The sequence below is a fragment of the Solanum dulcamara genome, chromosome 6 (assembly GCF_947179165.1).
Source record: "Solanum dulcamara chromosome 6, daSolDulc1.2, whole genome shotgun sequence".
Taxonomy (NCBI): domain Eukaryota; kingdom Viridiplantae; phylum Streptophyta; class Magnoliopsida; order Solanales; family Solanaceae; genus Solanum; species Solanum dulcamara.
The window spans coordinates 48,685,430-48,708,634 of record NC_077242.1 but is presented as its reverse complement, the minus strand read 5'-3'; the positions used below and the strand labels follow the sequence as shown (position 1 = coordinate 48,708,634).

At 34.7% G+C, this 23,205-nt stretch overlaps 1 pseudogene; it reads left to right on the top strand.

Annotated features, from left to right (window-relative positions):
* The first annotated feature begins 15,948 nt into the window (after positions 1-15,948).
* Positions 15,949-22,800, top strand: LOC129893526 (1-aminocyclopropane-1-carboxylate synthase 7-like; annotated as a pseudogene).
* The last annotated feature ends 405 nt before the right edge of the window (positions 22,801-23,205 follow it).

Sequence of the window (23,205 nt, the reverse complement as noted above, 5' to 3'; positions counted from 1 at the left end):
GAAAGTTTTGACTCCAAATGGAAGTTTATGAAGCAAATACCTATTTTTAAGGGAGTCTTGTGAAATGATTGAATGATGATGAAACAGATTTTAGCCAAAGAAAGGATTCAATGTGAAAGGACAATTCTTATATATTTGAATCAAATAAAATATTTTAATGAGCTATTCCACCGATGATGATTTGATGTCTCAAGTTATACAATGCTTATGTTATTATGACATATAAATGTTATTATATGAGATTGACCTAGCACCGAATGTAGCATGTAGATGGGGACTCGACCTAAGGGGTCCTTAAGTAAAGTCTCATGTTGCATTAACTATGCGTCAAAATAGGAGCCCTTGTAGACTATTTAGGCTAGTAGATCCATAATAAGCCCTTAAAGTTAAAGTTAAAGAAATGATCAAAGTTGATGGATTTCTACCCGGAAAGTAGTCTCCCCGTGCCAACGTAGGGGGTTATATTAGATTCCATGTAATAGATCGAATGGTCTTAAATATCGATTATGGTCACTTCCCCACAAAATGAATGTTTTAAGGCTTCATATGATGATGTCTAATGCATGCATTCTCTTATGCATATTGCTTACTCATTTCTCTCTTATGTTCTTCATTTCTTAGCATACTAACATACTTAGTATATTCAAAGTACTAACGCATACTTTTGACTACATGATATCACCATGTAGGAATCGACGTCGCTCCTTGACCTCCTCCACATGGCTAGCTCGGATTAGGTTAAAGATTTCTTGTGGTGAGTTCTCATATTTTGGGAACAACATCCTTTTTATTCTAATCTTATGTTATGTAGAACATTAAGACTTTTATTAAGACATTTCTTGATACTTATTTTGAGGGTGAGCTAGGTACATGTCTTAGCCCCCACCAAGTCTTTAATGTAGAAGGTATGATTGGACATAGAAAAAGATGTTATGTTGTCTTTGACTCTTATTAAATGTGAATCCCCTTAGTCCCTACATCCCTTTTTTTCTGCTTGATTTGTTCATCATTACCAATGAAATGCTTAATGAATGCTAAGAGGCTTTGGTGAGGTACTTTTGGATGTCTCATTCGATGTATCACGTCAACATCCCTCTACTCGGTGTGGAACGATATACGAGAAATAGAATACGATTACTGAGGGTGAGCAGTCTCACATTCTTAAGGCCCTAGGATTAGGTCGTGACAGTAGGATGCTCCAAATCAGTTGATTTTTGAACGACATAAAAGTAGACTTCTAGAGAAACAATTCATATGAAGACACCAAATCCTAATGAGGAAGTTATCTTTTTAAAACTCTTTTCCGAAAAAGGGTATTCCATTAAAAGATGGTTCATCTCACCAACCATGGAAAGATCTAGATCCATTTGACATCACCCATGACATCAATAGTCCTTTATTTGACATCACCCATGACATCAATAGTCCTTCATTTGACATCAACCATGATATCACAATCTTCCATTAAATTTTCAGATTTTTCTTTATAATTATTTTAATTATTGTTAGGTCCCTCCTTCACACCTATAAATATTCGCCTTATTTCATCATTTTGTTCATCAAACTTTTTCAAGAAACTCTTCTTTCTATATACTTCTTTACTCATTCTTAAAATATATTTTTAGTTCTTAGTAGTATTAAAATAGTATTTTGGTAATTCATATACTCCGGGTAGTACACAAAATGCTCCAGCGAGGAGAAAAGACTAGAATTCAAGAGTATTCATTAAGTCTTTCGATTCTGAGTAACGCTTCAGATTTCAGGTATGTAAGGCTTCAATGAGAGTATTCCTTCCACTCTTATGCCTAAAGTATTTTGATTATATAATAAATTATATTTATTTTCTTTAAGTATTACTCTAAGTTATGTGGGTGCTTATCCATGGGTTCTTCCACCCATATAGTTCAAAACTCTTTCAACCAAATCTCTTGATTTCAAGTAAGATTTTTCTATGGGCAATTTTTATTTCTACTTAATAGCATGAGTTATGTTTAAACTAATAATTATTGATGTATTTGGATGCAAAATGATTTTATATGTATGAATTGATGGATTTCAAGTATTTTTTCTATTTAGATCTTTAAAGGTTCTTGAAATTCATGGTGGGTTGTTTAAAAAATAATTTTTAATTGATGGATTTAAAAGTATTTATGTATAAATTTATTTTCATTCATGTTTAAAAGTTGAAGTGATTTGAACCCACATAGTTTTACTATGTTTTCAATGAAGTTTGACTAGAAAGTTTTGACTTCAAATGAATGTTTATGAAAGCAATATCTATGATCAAAAGGGAGTGTTAAGAAATGAAGGAATGATGAAACGATAGGAATGATGGATTCTTTATGTAATAAGGAAAATTCTTGCATATTTGAATTACCAAAGGTTTTAATGAGCTATTCTATCGAATATGATGTTTTGAATTCTCAAGCTATATGCTATGACTATTTTGAAGTATTAAACTATTCCGTGGGATTGACTTAGCACCTAATGGATCATTGAGGTGGGATTCGGTAAGGGAATCCTAGTAGCAATCCTTTGTCTCATTAACTATGTGCCAATATAGGAGCCCTTGTAGGCTTAGGTTAATGGATCCACAAATAGCCCTTAAAGTTAAAGTTAAAGTTAAAGAAATGAATGAAGTTGACGGAGTTCTACCCGACAAGTAGTCTCCCCGGCCAATATAGGGGTTATGTTGGATTCCATGTAATAACTCGCATGGTCTTAAATGTCGATTATGGTCATTTTCCCACAAAAAGAATGTTTTAAAGGATATCTATATGATTAATTATGCATGCATTGCATTATGTTTCATATTACATAAATGTTTTAATGTTTTCTCAATGTTCATGCATGCTTACATACTTAGTACATTCATAGTACTAACACATACTCTTTTGCCTACATGATATCACCATGTAGGAGCCGGTGCTCCTCCTCGTTATCCTCTACGTGGCTAGTTGAGATTTTATTTGAAGACTACTTTTTGTGAGTTCTCATGTTCCGAGAACAATACTCCTTTATCTTTCTAGCTTATAATATGTTGAGATATTTAGACACTTACTATGATATTTCTTTTTATTATGATTGAGGGTGAGCTGGGGAGTTGTCTTAGCCCTGTTAAATCTAAAAGTTAGAGGTATTGTTGGACATATGTAAGTTGAAGATTTACTATTATGATTTCCGCTTGTTTATTTATTGTCATTACCTATGAAAGGCTAAAAGAATGCTAAGAGTCTTGTTTGAGGTACTTTTGGGTTCCTCATTCTCTATGTCACATCTAAGCTCTAGGCTTGGGTCATGACACCACACTTTTCTTTTCTCTCTTTTTCTTCTACAATTGTATTCTTTGCAAGATGACAGAGTACTTATGAAAGATGAATGAATTAATTGAGTATAAGTTTAAGTAAAGTTGTGTAGTTTCTTTAATGGAGTCATGAGGTCTTTTATATCCATCTTTGGAGAAGTAGTCGTTAGCTCTAATAGAGAAAACACAAGGGATTTTCATTCAATCAAGAATTTGTAATATTTTCTTGATTGAGTGTACATGTCCATATTAGATATGTCCATGTATTCCTTTTTGCCGTGAGATCTTCTATGCTTTTCTGCCTTGTACAAAAATCTCCTTTCCTTTTTAGACTTTGACTCTTGATATCATGGAGATTGATTTCTCCTTGATTGATCTTCTTGCCATCCGAAATCTTCTTTTCTTTGGCTCAACAGCGGTTTTGCGTGAATCCTCTTTGATTTGTTCTTGATTGATCTTTCTTCTATATAGGCATTCTTTTTTCTTTTTGATCACAGTTAGTCAAACATCCGTGTGAGCTAATCTTCCTGATTACTCATGTAATAGAAAGTCATTCATTAGTCATTACGCAAAACAACTATTGTGCTAATAGTTTCTAGTATTTAAACTGCTAGAAATTGTAGAACAATCGTATTCTTTAAGTATGTTGATTTTTTCTAGTATTATAGTTACCCCATATTAGGTGGGTCGGGTCAAGAATAGGATAAGATTTAGGGAATAAATTTAAGTATGTTGATTTTTTCTTTTAAAATATTATCTTTTTAAATTGTAAAACTATCACGTTATTAATGATGTGGTAATACAATATGCAAGGATTCTAGACTGTAAATTTTAGTAGCAGGAAGGTCTTCACTAATATGTCAGAATTAGTGGTGGTAAATGAGTGTAGATTTAAAATGGATCAATATAAAATGGTATAATTTGACCCACTCATATTTCATGTGAGTAAAAGTGGATTGTGTGATAAAATAAGTTGGATAAAAGATGAGTTGAACCATATTTACCCATATTCATGGGTAAATGCTATTCTACTTTGAAATTCAATGTCCGGATAGAATTTTAGTTATTAGATATTTAATTTACAAAAAATATTCCACAATACTATATTTGCCTTACATTTGAAGGCAAAGAATAATTCACCAAGACTCCCAACTGAACTTCAACCTAACACTAGGAACGCGATTTTGGGGTCGGGTTTCGATTCTCGAGTCGGGATTAGAGTGAGATCAAGTGTCAGGTCTCGAGTTGGTTGATTGAGACTTATTTTATGGTCAGGGTCGAATTTGAAATCGGGTCCTAGGTCGGGATCGGGAGTCCATTCTTGGATCTGAGTCTGGTTAGGATTTTAATTGGGGTAGAAAGTCGAGTTCCCTGTCCAAAAAATATTTTACTAATGTTATGTGGGGAGTTATTTTTCTTAAAATGAATAAAAACATGTTCATCTGAAAAATATTTTGGCCAATAAAAAATGAGAATTTTTTTAAAAAAATCTTTCATATAAAAACACCCTATATGTTCCCTCTATTTTTATATTTTAACCATATTTTTATGGGCCAAATATGAATGGAAGCACAAATTTTGTCCATTTTAAAATTTACTCACCAACCCATTAAAAGAAGAACAAGTTGATAAATATAGAGTCATTTTGTCAGCCCTAACCGGAATCAGGTCCGGGTAAGTTAGTTGACAGTAACGACCATTATCAAGTTATTAGTATCCATTTTACTCACTAAACATTGATCAATATTTGATGATCATCCAACTCTTTGATGTATAGGGTGTTACCTAACACACTAAAAAATAATTCTTTTTTTCTAATTCTTGATAATCCTCTGTCACACTCCGAATTCGGGTCATGATGGCGCCTATTATAACCCCTGAGTAGGCAAGCCAAATCCAAGTCAAGCTGAAGTCGAACCTCAATTTAATTAAATAATTAATAGCATAAGAAGGCAGAAGCAAGAAGAATATAACAAAAGAAAAGTCGGGCAAGGGTATAAATATATAAATATGATACAAAATATACAATGGGCCCAATAGTGACCAAAAATGATGAACTGACACTAGATCAATTCCGGACCTAGTGTCACCTATACAGGAGCTACTAAGTACAAAACCTAACAATGTATATATATACAATATAGATCTGACTATCCAAGAGTACAAGTGTAAGTCAGTACAAAAGAGAAAAAGTAGCAAGTCTCTGAATGTCGGAAGCTCACCACAATCTAAATATGGCATCGCTACGGATGATCAGGCGCGCGCTGGGGTGTCTTGAACTAGGAGATGCATCAAAAAATGCAAAAGTGCAGTATGGGTACCAAAACACGGGGTACTCAATAGGCATCATAGGCCAACCGAGCTCAAAAAAAATAAATATATAATAAGAAGCACGATGATACCACTAGTAATAAGAGAGAAGCATAAAAATACAGCTATGGAAAAAGGGGTATGGAAAGAATCATACGTTAAACAAGTAAATCCCAACCAAACAGGTAATCTTATTAATAATATCAACCCACAAAATACCAGAGAAATGCATCAATATAAAATAGTAGATATAGATCAATATTTCCTCAAAAGTTCCATGAGTTCGAGTCCGAGTGGCGGCATACCATCTTCTAAAAAGGATAAATAGATCTTATAATGAATTCAATTCCCGATTTCCTTTCTGTTCATCCCACTTTCCTGCTAAATTTTGATTTCGAAATTTTTGTATCGGCTCGCAAGTGGTTATACAAGAGCACCCATAATTCACACTTCGAGCTTCTCAATAATAATAATAATAATAATAATAGTAACCAACTATGTATCAACGGGCCGCCCAGAATTCACACCTCAATCTTCTCAATAATAATAATAATAGTAGCCCAAATATGTGTCAATGGGCCGCCCAAAAATCACATCTCGAGCTTCTCAATATGAAATTCCATAAATAAAATATCACTGATATTTCTTTATTAAAATCTTACCCTTATTCATCAACCAAAAGTATTAATCTCATCATTTTTTTCTTTCTTTAAAAAAAGTTTTTAACACCGGCGAGGCCAATAAATATAAGTAGTATGTCAAAATCATATATCACTCAAGCCGAATAAAAATCCCTTCAAAGTCACCAAATCACTAACCTGAGACTTGGTGTACCAAAAGCACGGCCTTGGGCCCAACATTTCAATATCAAAGGCAAACAAGACACAAGCATAAGTAAAAATTCACAACAAGTGGCAACCGAAACCTAACAAGATGTTATACCCCGTACTTCCATACCTTGGGACATTGTATTAAGTCTCGTAGAAAGTGCCATGTGATCTAGATTATCTACCATGCTATCAAATAATTCTAAGGGAGGGGGGACGTGACGTCCCATAAGATTGAAGATTGGAAATAGGGTTTAAAGAATTCGGAAGGAGTTGGAGGCTAAGTAATGAGTCGTAGGACTCAATGTACTTACGTAAGCTACCGACGTAGATGTCTTACATAACTAAGCTACTGGATTACATGTCAAGCTTATGTAGCAAGGATTACATAGGCTCTTAAAGTGAGACGACATTACGAACCCACGGAAGAGGCAAAGGAGGCGTAACACCTACTCAGAAGCAAGTAGGTGATGCACCTACTTGGAAGCAAGCAGGTGATGCACCTACTTGGAAGCAAGCAGGTGATGCACCTACTTGTACCAAGTAGGTGACACACCTACTTGAGGTGGGTCCCACATAGCCACGTGGCAAACCCTAATAGGTTGCATGGATGAAGTGACCCAATGAGAGTTTGACACGTATCACCCTTAGGAGCTGGCACGTGTCACTTCTAAGAAAGGATATATATGTTCCTTTTGATGACTAAGTCATCTTATATTCATTTTACACTTAGAAAAAATAGAGAGAGTTGAGAGAAAAACTAGAGAAGCCAAGGGAGGGAGCTACGGGTTGGCCAAGAAAAAAAGGTAAGGCCCAATTTTATTCCGTGAATTAATTATTTCAGGTATCCTATGGTGATATAGTGGTGTTTAATAATGAAAATTTTCGATTTGGGGCAACGAGGAGGTTTGTGTTCTTGTTAACAAACCCCTTTTTGAATGGTACTACTATTAGTAATACTAGTATAACTCCTTGTGTAAAACTTCTTTTCGATTGATTCAAGATATTTTGGGAAGATATTTCATAAGTCTATAACTTTAATTTAGCCTATAAAACCCAGTTTTGCTTTTCTCTACTCGAAAAAGGGTGATGAAGTATGGGGGAGGTGCTGCCCAGATTTTTTTTGGAAATCCTACACGGACTGTTGTTGGTATTTTGGGCATATCTTTTTGTAGAAAATTTATGTAGGGGTGATTCAAAATTGTATACGACCTTAATACACATTTATATAACTTTTCTTGAGGCCACAAATCCTGTTTACCTCAATTACCCCTTCAAAACTAAGCGACAAAATAAGACAGTAGGCTGTCCAAAATTCACGTTTTGATAATATTTGGCGAGTTTGATGAGTTTAACATAAGGTAAGGTATTTCATTTAAATTTGGATTTTATGATGTTTTTATGAAGTGTATTACATGTCGTGTAGGTGGCTGGAAATGTGAAAATATCATAGAGATGCTTGACGTTAGAAATAACCTAATTTGGAATCGCTATAGCTAAATTATAGTCGAAATAAGGTATTGTACATGTGGAGTGCTGCTGAAGGTATGTGGTGTTGTGTTGAAGGGCCTAAAATTATTCTAAAAGAGGTTTGGGGAGCTGCTGGTTGCATCCACATGAACCTCCACTTCTCACGGTTAAAGGTTTTATGAAATAAAGATTAAAGACCCTATTTTGGTATTGTGATGTTAAGCAAGTTGTTTGGAGCCTATGTTGTGTAATATTGCCATGTTTTATGTGTATATGAACTACATATTATTTTTGTTGGTTGGCTGTAGTAACTAGGGATGTAATTGGAAATTTGGATAGGGCACATTATTGGGGAGGTGCTGCCCGATTTCTGATAACGCCTTAACTAACTAAAGAGCTAGTCGAAAAGACAAGCAAGGAAATGAGTTATATAAATACTCATGTGCAACTTAAGATGGTGAAAGGTCAAGCATTTCTGATACTCGTATTGCTTTCATGTTAAATAGTGGCAAGGATGACGAGGCGAACGGAATAAGGAGTAAACCGTAAGAGGTATGTGAAGCTTTCTCTTGGCATGTTTTTGGCATAAGTATGTAAAGCCATTCTTCTTTCTTTCTGGCATGTCTTAGATATAAGTTACTAATGGTTTGTATATGAGACATGGGGATAATTCCATTCGTAAAGCTCTGAGTACATTTTATAATTCTTATCCATTTCATTATGGTAGAACTCCTGTAATAGTTGAGCTATTGCCTTTTTAAGGCTGTTATATGATAAAATGTAATGTAGGTAAAACGTCTCTTTCCATTCTTTTGGCATGTCATAATTTTAGGTGTGATGTATATATGAAATGTGGGGACACACCTACTCAGAAAGCTTATGAATATGACTCACGACTCCTACCTACCAATTAAGGTGAGAGCTCCTATGTTAACTAAGTTAGTGCCTCCCACTATCTCCTCAATGATGAAACATAGAGGGTATGTAAAGCTATCTCCTTTCTTTTGGCATATCCTTGATAGAAGTGCAAGGTGTATATATGTGTGTGCAAGTTGGGGATGATCCCATGCATAAATCCCTGAGTATACTTCTTGATTCCTATCCACTTCTGGATACTAGAACTCCCACAATAGTTGAGTTATTACCTCTCAAACTCTTATAGGATGGGAAGTGATAAATATGTCAAGCCTATCCCTTTCTTCTTTCGACCTAGCTCAAGAATAGATGATATATGACACGAGCTCTAGAGTAATTCTATTCTTTAGCTTTGAATGTGATTCATGTCTCTTACTCACTTTCGGGTGTCAAACTCTTAAAGTAGTTGAGCTACCTTCCCTGAACCGTCTATATGTCGATTAGTAGTGGGATGTAAAGCTCCCTTCTAAAAGACTCTAGGATGACAGATGTCCCTAATTTCCTTAAGCTGGTTGGCATTACCCTAAAATGTGTCTACATCTTCTGAGAGTTCACTTAATGTAGCCCTAGGGGCACTCAAAGGGCACCTGAGATGATTATTGTCCTGATCCACGAATGATAGTCTGTATGACTACCTTATTAAGTTTTAGCTAATGATCCACTTGTGCGTGGTTGATAATGATACTGAGTCCCATAAAGGGTCGGGTACAGTATATGATAATGACACTAAGTCCCATAAAAGGCCGGGTACGGTATATAATAATGAAACCGAGTCCCATAAAGGGCCGGGTATAGTATATGATAATGACACCGAGTTCCATAAAAGGCTGGGTACGGTATATAATGATTATGACACCGAGTCCCCTAGTGGGCTGGGTATGGTATATGATGATATGATTATAACACCGAGACCCATAATGGGCCGGGTACAGTATGATAAGATATGATGGTATGAGAGGGTAACGGTACGATATAGATGCACATTACTCTCTTGACCGAGTCCCTCACTAAAGGGCCAGATACGATAGATAGGCATGCATATAAAAACCTAATGATGTATTTGTAATGTATGAGATAATTCCATATATGATTGTATGACGCCGCATATAAATATATGGTGACACCGAGTCCCACTACGGGTCGGGTAAACTGTTACACTTGTGTCCTGCCTCCTTATTTCAGTTGTTGTCTTAATTATGATGTTTTATGCTTTATATACTCAGTACATGTATCGTACTGACCTCCTTTCTTTGGGGGGCTGAGTTTCATGCCCGCAGGTACAGATACATGTGTTGGGGATCTGTCGGCTTAGGATTTCCACTCAGCTATATTGGAAGTGCTCCACCATTCTGGAGCCTAGCTTTTGGTGCTGATCTTTTAAAGTACATATTGGTTTATTCATGGGTATGGCGAGGGCCCTATCCCGCCATATGATACCTTACTATTCTTAGAGGTTTGTAGACATATGTAAGTAAGTTGTTTATGAGTTTATTTCGATTGTGCCTATATGACATGTTGTAAATGTTTTTACGTTATGGCAGCCTGGGCAGCTTGCATGCCCTTTCATAATACGATACGAATGAAAGAGGCTACATATACATGAAAAAGTTTTAACTCAGTGGGGATTTTGTGAGTAGTATCTCTTGTTCATAGTTTGATTTGACTACAGCTGATAGGTATGTGTACGAGGGTCCAGGTTGGATCCCAGTCGCAGCCCACGGGGTTGGATGGTGACACAAGTCAACCATGGCACCCTAATTCCAAATCACCTAGAAGCGATTTATAAGGATTCTAAGCAATGTAAAATAAGTCAAGATAGACTAAGGATCCAACGACTAAAACCCCAACTAGGCACTAATGATGTTCATCGACTCCAAATTTCTCAATGGGATATCAACACTTAAATAACCAACCTAACCATGCGTTACTAATAAAAATATATCGATTCTAAGCAATGTAAAATAAGTCAATATAGACTAAGGATCCAACAACTAAAACCCCAACTAGGCACTAATGATGTTCATCGACTCCAGATTTCTCAATGGGATATCAACACTTAAATCACCAACCTAACCATGGGTTACTACTAAAAATATATCAATTCTAACCCAACCAAGTCTCACAAGAATAAGCCATAACCTACCTCAAGTTGGAACCGCACCCGAACCGCTAAACTTGAGCCTTTCCTTTCTGGGCCGCCTCCAAATGATGCCACTCTATCAAATTATCAAAGAATACATCAAAACAAACCAATGATATCCATATTACTATAGTTTAAAATGGAACCAAAATTGGGTCAAAATTCAACAGTGGGATCCATGCACAAAATCGGAAAACTAACTCCGTCACAAGGTACCAAGTAGCTCAAGGAACTTATACTAAACAAATAGGCACATTTTGAGCACCGGAAGAGATCAAAACAACCCCACCAATTTCAAGCTCTAGATTAGCCAAAAATGCAAGGAAATAATGAATTTACGCAAAACATATCAAGATTTTAGGACGGAAAATGGTCTCAGAACATCCTTGCAAGAATTCTTAACTCACCGAAATAAAAATCATCAAAAAAAGATCAAAAAATACTCTCAAAATCAAAAAAATTCTAAGTACCAAAATGGTACTTAGCAGTTGGATCGCGGACCTCTGGGTCGCGAACGCGAAGAGCAAATGCTCTTGCACTAGCAGTTCAGCTGGTGCTGAACTTTGGAGAATTGAGATTTTTTCCGATGGGGGTCTAATATTCATTTGGAACCCTACGAACGCAAATGGACTATGATACCCAACCAGAAATGGTACTCCAACTCAATGAACTCGGCGGATTTTCCAACGGAAGTCGTTTGGCTGAAATATTGATTGAAGTCAACACTTTTCGAAGAAAGCATTCAAAATGCACAAATGGACTAAAACTCATTTTGAGCACCTCGAGAACCAAACCAAAGGTTGTTCTAGATCAAACTCGGTATTCTGGAGCTAACCGCGCTGACAAAATTTTCATCTGAGTGCATTTACTCAAAATGTTGACCGAAGTCAAACTTGGCCAAAACTTTAAAGTTAAAATGATAAATCACACAAACTCAAAATGAAGACTCCAAAACCCAAACTAACCTTCCTTTAAGATCAAAATGGATCTTCCGTAGCTAATGGAACCGTCAAAATTCTTACACAATGTCCGAATCTCTGGATATTGACTAAAGTCAACTCTTTCAAACCTTAAGCCTGAAAATTGGCCAAACCACCTCAAAACTAAACCAAACACCTTAGGGAGTGTTCCACCCATTTCAACACCACATAAGAGCTATAAAGAAGCTAAGAAAAGGGGTAAAATAGTAAAAACACATAAAAGCACAAAAATGACATTGGAGGTCATTACATCCTCTTCTTGCGCTATTATATTGCAGAAACTGATCACTAATTGAGGTGGATATACTTTAATAAACTATCTATATATATCCATAATTATATTAACTAATGATGAGATCGAGCTATATATCATTCTTTTTGCATAGTATTAAAAGTAAAAACAAATGTAGGCGACTCTCTTTCTTAAGCACTAATCTATACTAATAGGCACTAATAAGGTTTAGTTGGGGTTTAATTAAGAAGGAGATTTATGGAGGGGTCATTTTTTTTTTACTTTTTTTACCTTAAATAAAAGTTCACTTGTAAGTGTTAAATACTAGAGGTGCCCATGCTTCATGACTCATTCCCCTAATTAAATAAGTAAAAAATATCAGGATTAAAAAAGTAGTACTCCCTTTTGTTGTCTTAAATAAAGCTCCACTGTTACATAACTCTACTTGGAAAGAGAATAAACTAAATTAAGTAGCCAAATAATCATCATTGTTCATTCTATTCTCACATTGTATTGTGTACCATGCAATGCTACTAATAACAACAATAGGACATGGATCTTCATGATCTTTAATCCAATTTTATTAAATATATTTATGCACTTCTCTCGTCATTAATCTGATGTTGGTTATAGTATTTCGTTCTATATCTCTCTATCTTTTTTGCCCGGCCTCTTTAATTTTCTTCCCTTTGGTTTCTTATATTATTGAAGGATCAATATTATTATAAAAATTCATGCTAATGAGCTTTAAATATATATAAAAACACATATTTCTCATCTTTAAATATAATGTGAGATGGAACAGAGGTACTATGGTATACATTTTATTGATGTCATGATAATAGGATGTAATCAATCATTGTGGAATATCAAATATTTTGGGTACTCTCACTCGAAGGAAGAATATTAATTATCCATTTAAACCTTAATGATAACTAATCATTAGATCATGAATCCATGATTATCATCACAATTGTTCAAAGCTTGAAGTGAAGTTATAAATAAATTTCTACTGCTTTGAGATTAGAAATCAGTAAAGCGGTAAAGGTATTGGGGCCAAAATATCATCTCGCAGCTTTTGCTTTAATTTTTGTGTGCAAATCAGAATCTTAACTAATGATCTTGTGCAAATATAACTTAACTGCTCCTAAATATTTTTAAATACTTTTTTTTCTGTATGAGCCAAGAACGTCAAATTTTGACAGCATATATGAGTTAAAATCCTGAACAATAAATTTTTCTTTGGCATGTTAGATAGATGTATTAATAGTTTGCACTCCTTAACTTACTTTACAGGTCCACTATCTATATATAGTAGATAAGTATATCAACCTCCCATTAATTAACAAATAGATTTAACTTATATAAGCAGATAGTGTATATAAATTTTATACTATTAATTTATCTTAACATGCTATAACAAATTAATTAATATTTATTTTTCATTCAATTACTCAGACTATGTCAGAGTGGTGTATTTATCCAATTTTAATTCCATGACATTTGGTGAAAGCTCTGAGGTGTCTCTTGTGGAATTGATTGAAAATCTTGTGACATTAAGATTTAAATCTCATAATTTACTCACAAATAGTAAAATCAAACATTCAATAATTGTTGTTTACCTTCTTCAAAGTCTATAGAATTGATGGAAGAACACTCGGCAGAGACATGGTTATAAGCTCAGTTCATGGATGTTTGATTCCATTGGGCAATTATCAATTTGGCAATAGAACTGCAAAAAAAAAAGCTCGCGATAAAATAGAAGTATTTGATATTTACAAGGCTCTTAAGTTATCAGCCATTTATGAAAAGTTGTCTGTAATAACATTGATTGGCATTGAATCAGAGAAACCATTGATCTTGTCATGTGACCCATTAGAGAGAGCTTTTGTAGGTAAAAACATATTTGGTGATCAACTGGAGTTGAAGAAGCTAATCTCCCCCCCCAACACACACACACACTTAAAATATGTATTCTTAGGAGAGACAGATACATTATCGGTCATTATTACAATCAATTATCAGAGACTGAAGAAAAAATATTAAAAATTCTAAAAAATCCAAAGAAGGCATAATGGTGGCAAATTTCAAACATTCAAGAAAGAAGCCCATCTTTCTTTATGCACAGAATCTTCTTACGATGATGGCCACATGCCATGTATGACATTAGAGAAGGCTAAATCCTATTATGAAGGAGGTGGTAAAGAAAGAGGTAATAAATTGGTTAGACATTGTTAATGTCTATTCAATCTAAAATAGCCAAGTGGACAAGCTTAGTCCAATGCATCCCAGGAAAAAGCTGGATGATATGATAACAAATGACAATTGATAATGGTGAGCTCATTCCGACAAGAACAGTCACATGGTGACACATATGCATGGACTACGCAAGCTTAACATAACCAGCCACTATCCAATTCTCTTTGTGACTAGATGTTAGATATGTTGCCAAGAAAAGCGTACTATAGCTTCTTAGATGGGCTTACTCAAGTTATAATCAGGGTGGCAGCTCCAAAACATCAAGATCAAAATGACTTTCATTTGTTCATGTGAGACTTATGCTTTTAAATGCATGTCGTTCATTTTCAGTTATGCACTCTCTCATATATATATTTCAGAGTTTATGATGACAAAAATTTTAAAATTGATGGAGGATTTTGTTGAATTACATATGGATAATTTCTCAGTATTCAGGCCTTTTTTTTATGCATGCCTTCTGAACTTGATAGGGTTCTTTTTAGATGTGAAGAGACCAATTTGGTACTTAATTTGAAAATATCACTTTCTAGTTAGGGAAGGTATTGTCTTGGGAAACATGGTGTAAAAAATGGCCTATGACTTCTCCTTTCGCTAAGCATCATTTTCTCAATTTTAGATAAAAATTCCTACTATAGTATCATTAGGGTATGCGCTTCAACATATCCCTCATATTAATATGAATTGATTTGAATAATAACATAAATAATATTTAAAAAATGTGTTTGTGTAAAAATATAAAAAATTGTAAATAAAATCATAAATTTCAAATTGATGAATTATCATATTTAAGAATTTAGTTGTGTTATATTGCTATGGTCATATGTGATGTAGCCCTATTTTTTAGAGTTTATTTTCGTGTATCAATACAAGCATAATTTTGACTTTAATCAATGAAAAAAATTTTATTCACTACATTTAATTTTGCTCCTTAATTGTTAGTATGATAGTGAGTTATCATGTTGCTTTTTAAGTATACTTTTTATCTTAAAAATTTACATTATTTTTTTTTAGAATTTTGTACTCAATAATATAATGTACACATAATAATTTTTTTATATACATTTATTATTAATTAAATATAATACACCCATGCAAAGCACGTATACTTAACAATGGGAGGGAGTTTGAAAATAAAGTAAGTTTGCATATTGTAGCTAAGTTAAAATTTAATAGCCACCTAGATCAACCACCCCATTTGATTTGGGGATCTTGTGGAGATTGAGAAAAAACAAAAGCTCTGAAAAGATGATAGAAACTAACAGTTGTCACCAACCATTTAAACTATATTTGTAAAAGGTGAGCGTTGAACTTGCTACCTCTACATAATCAATCATTGGTTCTCACTTTTTTGTGAGAAATTTATCATCTACATGTAATTGTTGAGGGCCCCTTGTTTAAACTACTACTATATAAGGTGCTCTTTGCCATAAAAAATTCATATTCAAACACTACTTCTCTCTTCGATCTATTTTTTCCCACTATTCAAATTTAAAGGGGAAGAGTAATAAGGTATGGAGATAGATATTGAGAAACATCCAACAGTAGCTGGTCTATCAAAATTTGCGATGTCTAATACTCACGGAGAAGACTCACCTTACTTTTCTGGGTGGAAAACATATGATGAAAATCCATTTGATGAAGTTCACAACCCATCTGGAGTTATTCAAATGGAATTGGCCGAAAATCAAGTAAGTTATCATCATTTGGCCACCGTGAACTCAACATTAAATATTGAACTTGAAAATCATGTTGCTTTTTTTTTCTTGTAGGTGTCATTTGATTTGCTGGAAGAGTACTTGGAAAAGCACAAAAACGAATTTTCTAGCTTCAGGAAAAATGCCTTGTTCCAAGATTATCATGGATTGTTTTCTTTTAGGAAGGCAATAGCTAGTTTCATGAAACAACGTTTTATCCCCTTCATCCCTTGCTTCTTATTCATTCTCTCTCAAACAATTTAATGATTTAGTTACCTCTGAGAAAAAAAAGGTGGAAGGGAAAGATTTGATCCTGATAGAGTTGTTATTACAGCTGGTGCCATTGCAGCTAATAAGATATTAACTTTCATCTTAGCCGATCCTGACGATGCTTAGCTCATTCCAACTCCTTACTATCCTGTGTAAGTACCATATATATGATATTCTGTCTTTTACATGGATAATGAAATGAGGACCGTAAGTTTCACACCTATTATATATATTCTAGGTGATAAGCCTAATGGCTATGTGATCTAATTTTTGAAAAGCACATTATAATTTAGTAGTACAATTTAATTGAAATATTGCGCTAAATATATCATTTTACTATTTTTTTTATAGATTTGACAAAGACTTGATGTGGAGAACAGGTGTGAAAATCATTCCAGTTTATTGTGACAGTTTAAATAATTTCCAAGTCACTCTGCAAGCCTTGGAAGAAGCCTACAAGGAAGCAGAATACAACAACATCAAAGTTAGAGGGTTCTTATTGCAAGATAATCAAATACTACAAAATGCATTTTGAACGGTAGTAAAAAAAGGAACAAAACATGTTTTGAATGCGTAGTCAAAAAGAGAACAAAACTTATTTTGAATATGTAGTCAAAAAGGGAGGTGCAATACGCGAAATTTACGCGTTTCAAGTTTTCTATAAATAGAGGGTCTCTTGCCCTCATTTAGATTATCCCACAAAAATACAATAAAAAGAGTAAGAACACAAAGAGAATTATACAATAAGATTAATATTGTAGTCTTGAGTGTCCTCTTTAGTGAGTTTTTCCTCTTACAATAGAAAAGTGTTAATTATTATTTTCTCCTTGTATTTGAGAGAAGTGTACTCCCATATTATCATAGTAAAATCATTCTACCCCGTGGTTTTTCTCCTCTATCTATTTGAGGGGTTTTCACGTAAAATTCTTGTGTCTAATTTATTTTCATTATTTATTATCATATCAAATTTTAGTTGTAGTGTTTTCTCCCCCAACAGTTGTATCAGAGCCCTCAATTATTTTTTCTGTTTTATGCGAAGGTACTATCTATGAATAGTAAATTTTTGTGAATAATAAAATTTGGTAAAAAATAATATTCACGTGAGTAGTAAATTTTGGTGATGGTACAGTTTGTCATGATTGTTCGCAAAAATATTCAAAAAAAATCTAGAAGGGTGTGAAGCAAATAACAATGTCGATTACAACAAAGTTTGATGTTGATAAATTCAATAGGACTACTTTCTTATTGTTGAAAATGAAAATAAGAGCGATATTGAGAAAAAAATAATTGCTTAGCTGCAATTGAAGGCAGTCCCACAGACTTACTGATGACAGCAAGTGGAACGACATAGACAGCAACACAGTTGTTGATCTACACTTGGCACTAGCTGATCAAGTGTTGTCTAGTATGGCTGAAAAATAGACGGCGAAGAAAACATGGGATACTCTTGTAGGATTGTGTGAGGCCAAGTCATTTCATAATAAAATCTTCTTAAAAAAAGATTATATACTCTTTAAATGGTAGATTCCATGTCGGTTAGTAAACATATCAATACTTTGAATACTCTATTTTTCGCAACTTACAATAATGGGTTGCAAAATAGAGGGGACTGAACATGCGGAGCTTCTACTTCAAAGTATTCCTAACTGGTATGATCAACTCATCATCAACCTGACAAACAATACGGATAGTCTAATTTTCGATGAAATTGCAGCCATTGTCTTAGAAGAAGAAAATCGACATAAAAATAAGAAAGAAAGACAAGCAAGTTAGCAGCAAGCTGAAGCTTTGATGATGGTGAGAGAAAGACCAACGGAACATGGCCCCAGTGGGAGTCATAATAATTGTAGATCTCAATCAAAAAGTAAGAAGAATATCAAGTGTTACAACTGTGGCAAGAAAGGGAACTTCAAGAAAGATTATTGGTTCAAGAAAAAGAGTGAACACCCTGATTCATCAAATTCTCACGGGAATATTGCAAGTACCTTGGATGATGATGATATTTTATGTAGTGAAGCAATATCAAATAATAAAGGCAGAAAATGTTTCACTGATGTCTGGATCATGGACACAAGAGAAACATGGCACATGCCTTCTAGGAGTGAATGGTTCCATCAATATAATTCCATCTTAGGAGGGTCTGTGTTCATGGGAGACGATCATGCTTTGAATGTTATTGGCATTGGGTCCATCAAAATAAAGATGTATGATGGCATGATATGCACTATCCAGGAGGTACGACATGTAAAAGACTTGAGGAAGAATCTATTGTCTTTGGGACAATTAGATGATAATGGATGTTCATCTAAGACTTATGGTGGAGTCATGAAAATATTAAAAGGAGAGCTTGTAGTGATGAAAGTGGAAAAACTTGTTGCAAATCTATATGTGCTTAAACGTGAAACACACCAAAAAGGAGAAGCATCAACTACATCAGCAAGTTCATTTGAAGAATCAATGATGATGTGGCATCGTAAACTTGACCATATGTCGTAATGAAATTTAAAGATTCTTGCTGGGAAAAAGCTTCTTCTAGGGCTCAAAAAGGTTTTGCTACCCTTTTGTGAGCATTGTGTTACCAATAAGCAACATAGAGTGAAGTTTAGCAATTTCTCTGTTAAAAGCAAGGAAATATTAGATCTGGTCCACTCTGATGTCTTGCAAGCATCGGTGGAGTCCCTAGGACGAGCAAAATATTTCATTTCATTTATCGACAATTACTCCAAGAGAAGTTGGGTGTATCCAATTAAAAGAAATTCAGATATTTTTCTGGTTTTCAAAGAGTTCAAAGTGCGGATGGAACTTGAATCTGAGAAAAAGATCAAGTATTTGAGAATAGATAATGGAGGAGAATACACTGGTGATTAATTTTATAACTTCTGTAAACAAGAAGGTATTAAAAGGAAGTTCATAGTGGCATATACTACATAAAAAAATAGAGTAGCAGAGCGGATGAACAGAACTTTATTGGAATAGACAAGAGCTATGTTGGCAACTACAGGGTTGGAAAAACCATTCTGGGCAGAAGCAGTCAAAACTGCCTGTTATGTGATCAATTGGTCACCATCAACCGCAATTGATCTGAAAATGCCAATGGAGATGTGGCAGGAAAACCAGGTGATTATTCTCACTTACATATATTTGGAAGTCCTACTTATGTTATGTACAACACCCAAGAAAAATCAAAGTTGGATCCAAAATCTAGGAAATGTATTTTTTTAGGGTATGCTAATGGAGTCAAGGGGTATCTCTTGTGGGATCCCACTGCTCGCAATGTGGAGTCAAGGTGTTTGTTGAAAACAAGATATAAGAAAAAGAAGGTAGCACTTCAAAAGAAAAATCAGAGACTACTACAGTTGAAATTGAAGAAATAGAAGAAGCTTCAGTTTCTTCTGAGAAAGCACTAGAGCAAGAAAAACAAGAGCAAGTTGAGATCAAAAACAAGTTCGACGGTAAACTAGGGAGAGAAGAAAACCAGCTTGGCACTCAGATTATTCTATGAAGGGTAATGTTGCATACTGTCTATTAACAGAGGATGAAGAGCCTTCAACTTTTCACGAGTCTATGAAAAGCCAAGAATTATCTTTATGGATGACAGCAATGCGAGAAGAAATTGAAGCTCTTCATAAAAATAAAATATGGAATCTTATTCAATTTCCACAAGGAAGGCCATTGGAAACAAATGGGTCTACAAGATCAAACACAATGGTAATGATCAAGTGGAGAAGTATCGTGCAAGACTGGTGGTGTAAGGATTTGCTCAGAAAGAAGGTATAGACTTCAATGAGATATTTTCTCTGGTGGTTCGACTTACTACAATTCAAGTGGTTTTGGTGATGTGTGCTACATTTGACTTGTACTTGGAGTAGTTACTTGGAGTAGTTAGATGTCAAAACTGCATTTCTTCATGGAGCGCTTGAAGAAGAAATTTACATGCTCTAACCAGAAGGTTTTGAAGAACAAGGAAAAGAGAACTTGGTTTGCACATTGAACAAATCTCTATACGGTTTCATACAGGCTTCGAGATGTTGATATAAGAGATTTGATTCCTTCATTATAAGCCTTGGATACAATAGACATAGTTAAGATCCTTGTGTTTATTACAAGAGATTTGGTGATAACGATTTTGTTATTTTGCTACTGTATGTTGATGATATGTTGGTAGCAGGCCCATCAAAGATCGTTTCACAAATTTAAAGGCACAGTTGACTAGGGAGTTTGAAATGAAGGACTTGGGACCAGTAAATAAGATTCTAGGGATGCAAATTCACTGAGACAGAAATAATAGGAAGATTTGGCTTTCTCAAAAGAATACATGAAAAAAATCTTGCAACACTTCAAGATGCAAGACTGTAAGTCAATTTCTATCCCACTTCCTATTAATTTCAAGTTATCCTCAAGAATGAGTCCTAGAATTGAAATAGAGAGGATAGAGATATCTCGAGTACTGTATACATCAGCAGTAGGAAGTTTAATATTCGCCATGGTATGTACAAGTCCTAACATTGCACAAGCAGTGGGAGTGGTTAGTCGATACATGGCTAATCCTGGTAGAGAGCATAGGAATACTATTAAGAGGATCCTGAGATATGTCAAGGGTACCTCATATGTTGCAATGTGTTATGGAGGATTAGAATTTACTGTTAAAGGTTATGTTGATTCAGATTATGCAGGTGATCTTGATAAAAGCAAGTCCAGTACAGGTGATGTGTTTACTCTTGCGGGAGGAGCTGTACGCTGGGTTTCAAAAATGCAATCTATCGTGGCTACATCTACGATAGAAGTAGAATATCTAGAAACTACACAAGATAGCATAGACTTAATATGGATGTAGATATTACTGGAGGAGCTCGGGCACAAACAAAAAAAGGTTGCTCTGTTTTATGACAATCAGAGTGCTTTGCATCTTGCAAAGAATCCGGCATTTCAGTTAAGGACAAAGCACATACGAGTTCAGTATCACTTTGTTCGTGAGAAAGTGGAAGAAAGAAGTATGGATATTTAGAAAATTCACACGAATGAAAACCTACTAGATATGTTTACGAAGCTGATCAACAGTAATAAGTTTATATGGTGTTGATCATTTGTTGGCCTAGCAAAAATGTAACATTGCAGTAATTGGGTAAAAAGGATGGTGTGAAGACTTAATTTATTCTCAATTAAATCTTCAAGTGGGAGAATGAAACATAGTTAAATACTACAAAATGCGTAGTCAAAAAGGGAACAAAATGCATTTTGAACACATAGTCAAAAAGGGAACATAACGCATTTTGAACGCATAGTTAAAAAAGGAGGTTCAATACGCGGATTGTACATGGATTTGATATGTTTCTAGTTTCCTATAAATAGAGGGTATCTTTCCCTCATTTAGATTATCCCACAAAAATACAATCCAAAAGAGTAAGAACACAAAGAGAGTTATACACCAAGATAAATATTGTAGTCTTGAGTGTTCTCTTTAGTGAGTTGTTCCTCTTACAAGAGAGAATTGTTAATTGTTGTTTTCTCCTTGTATTTGAGAGAAGTATACTCTCATATTATCATAGTAAGATCCTTCTACCCCTTGGTTTTTTCCCTCTATCTGTTTGAGGGATTTCCACGTAAAATTCTTGTGTCCAATTTATTTTTATTATTTATTATCATATCAAACTTTAGTTGTAGTGCTTCCTCCCCCAAACACTTATAACAAACCACTCAAACCCTTTGGGTGCCACCGTTCAAATATGTGTTCTTGAGGACATTCTTGAATTCGTCACAACAAAAAATATATATCTTGTGTCTGATAAAATCTACTCAGGTTCCACCTTTTGTTGCTCTGAATTCGTCAGCATTGCTAAAATAGTTGAATCGACAAATTTCAAGGATTTAGAGAGAGTACACATTGTGTACAACCTCTCCAAAGATTTGGGACTCCTCAGGTTTTGAGTTGGCACAATATACTCATACAATAATAAAGTTGTCACAACGGCAAGAAGAATGTCAAGTTTCACATTGATTTCTTCTCAGACACAATAACTCCTGGCTTTCATGTTGTCTGATAAGAAGTTCATCGAGAATTACATAAAGATGAATCACGAAAGGCTGAAGAGGAGATATGAAATGATTATTCAAGGGATGAGGAGTGCTGGGAATGAGTGCTTGAAGGGGAGTGTAGGGTTATTTTGCTGGATGAATTTGAGTCCTTTGTTGGGAAAGCCTACGAAGGAATGTGAATTGGCAGTGTGGAACACAATATTGCATGAAGTGAAGTTGAATATTTCTCCAGGTTCTTCTTGCCAGTACTCAGAGCCTGGTTGGTTCAGGGTTTGTTTTGCCAACATGAGTGAAAATACCCTACAAATTGCACTCAAAAGAATACATGATTTCATGGAAACAAGGAGAATGATACAAAAGCACTAACTTATAATCATGATTTACCGAAATTTTACTTTCTTGTTTTTTTTTTACTTTTATTTTGGCTTAGAGATTTTTTTTCCAGTTAGGATTTCAACTGGATTATTCTTCAATTATATCCAATCTAAGAATTGGATTTTTTCCTCAGGCCCTATACCTTGGATTTTTTCCTCAGGCCTTATATATATATTTATGACCTGATTTCTCAGGTCATGGTGGCACCTACTATACCCCACCAGTAGGTAAGCCGACCCACAAATTCAGAATGACAAGTAATGGGTTTGAGGGCAGAAACTAATCATGAATGAAAAATTCTAACATAGACAGAATAAATAAGCGGAAACAAAACCAAAACCTGATATATACAACTAAAGATCCCTCCCAGAACCTGGATGTCACAACTACAGAGCT